At 40.9% G+C, this 1,902-nt stretch overlaps 1 pseudogene; it reads left to right on the top strand.

Annotated features, from left to right (window-relative positions):
* The first annotated feature begins 1,067 nt into the window (after positions 1-1,067).
* LOC104667576 lies at positions 1,068-1,330 on the top strand (annotated as a pseudogene).
* The last annotated feature ends 572 nt before the right edge of the window (positions 1,331-1,902 follow it).

Raw genomic sequence — 1,902 nt, 5'->3', positions numbered from 1 at the left:
GCTTTGCGATTTTAAGAGAACAGCTGGGTGTGTGCAGGCAGTCAGCCCAGCTATGACTCTGAACCTCTGTTGTGTTTCCTTTTCTATACAGTCACTATGGGTACAGTTTCCTTCTTTTGGAAATGGAAGCATGGTTATAATAATTCTTGAACTTGAGAAAGGCATAGGCATTTGCTTACCTTTTATAAAAGGGGGAAACCATTTTTAGTATTTATGGTGTAGTCAGTTGTTTTTGTTTGCACCCTGCTATTCGTTTGCATTTTTGCTGATAAAATAACCAATATGTTCCTTGGGAAACTACCCCTTTCTCCGCAGACTCAGCCATGGGTGTCCCACAAGACATATAGCCTCGACTTCAAGTTGTCTAGGAATCAGCCATATGTAATCTAATCACAACCTCAGTCATTTCCCCAGGATACACCCACAGCACTGGAGGTACTGGTCCAAGGAAGTTTTGATATCAGCTGTGCACTAAGTCCAGAATGAGTGCTTCCTCCATCTGATTAAGGCCCTGACACTGAATCAGGGTCACCAATGCAGGCTCTTTTCCCTTATCACAAATTCTATCTTTGGACTTACTTACCTTTGCTGGTCATCTTCACCAGGGCTTTGGAGGCCCATCAGGCCATTTGACAACTCTGAACTTGAGAGTGGGAGTCTGAGTTGGACACTCACTTGAGGAGGGCTATGAGACATCATCTACTCAAAGGGCCAGAGCCCTGGACTAGATCCCACAAAGATCCAATTATCTACCCTTATCAGCTCATGGATGGTTATTTCCTTTACATTTATACCACACAAAGGACTACTTGGGGATTCCCCCACCCACCTGGAAAAAGAAGCCAGTTCCAAAGGTAAGCTGACATCTCCATTATCAGAGACTTTTAAACTGGTAACAGGTTTAAAAGTTACCAGTTTAAAAGAAAATAGTACTATATATACATATATAGAGTGCATCTGTAAAATAATTAAGCATGGTATACATATTTAATTTTAAAACTATGATGATTGCTTCCTGCTCCTCTCCTCCTCCATGGGTTCCCTGGAGTCCTTGCAAGCTGGCCAGGATGTCTCAGGCTGAGTTTGAGAAAGCTGTGGAAGATGTCAAACACCTTAAGACCGAGCCAGGGGATGATGAGATGTGTTCATCTATGGCCACTACAAACAAGCAACTGCAGGCAACATAAATATAGAATGGCCTGGGCTGTTGGACTTCAAGGGTAAGACCAAGTGGGACACCTGGAATGAGCTGAAAGGGACTACCAAGGAAGATGCCATGAAAGCTTACGTCAACAAAGTAGAAGAGCTAAAGAAAAAACACGGAATGTAAGAGACGGATTTGGTTGCCAGCCATGTGTTTATCCTAAACTGAGACAGTGCCTTGTTTTTTCTAATACTGCAGATGATGGAAACTGGGAAAATAACCAGTTAACCCAGCTCCTCAAGGCTGCTCACTACAGGGCTCTAACAGATTAGGGGCGAAAACGATTACTGACCTTCCTTGAGCAGTTTTTAATCTGAGATCAATTAAAAGTGTATTCATGACTTAAAAAAAAAAAAACTATAATGAACACAGGTTTTGGATAATTAAGAAGCAACCTCAACAAGTTTCTGAGATCCATTATTATAGAAGTATGGAGTAACAATTAACAGGGCATTCTAGTTAACAGAAGCCTGAACACAAGATCATTTCTTGTATTTATTATGTATTTGCATGCATATTGCAAGATCTTAAGAAATTCACTAAGTAGTCATAACCTTTGCTTTCTAGGAATCTCGAATATGACATTAAAAGAACAGCATTTTCATGATCACCCCAGTGTAAACCTGACACTCCCCATCATTATTAACATTCCTTCAGATAATGTCTGAATTTCCTTCCACTTTCATTGTGGGTATTGG

The sequence above is a fragment of the Rhinopithecus roxellana genome, chromosome 4 (genome assembly GCF_007565055.1).
Source record: "Rhinopithecus roxellana isolate Shanxi Qingling chromosome 4, ASM756505v1, whole genome shotgun sequence".
NCBI lineage: Eukaryota > Metazoa > Chordata > Mammalia > Primates > Cercopithecidae > Rhinopithecus > Rhinopithecus roxellana.
This window is presented reverse-complemented; position numbering and strand designations above follow the sequence as displayed.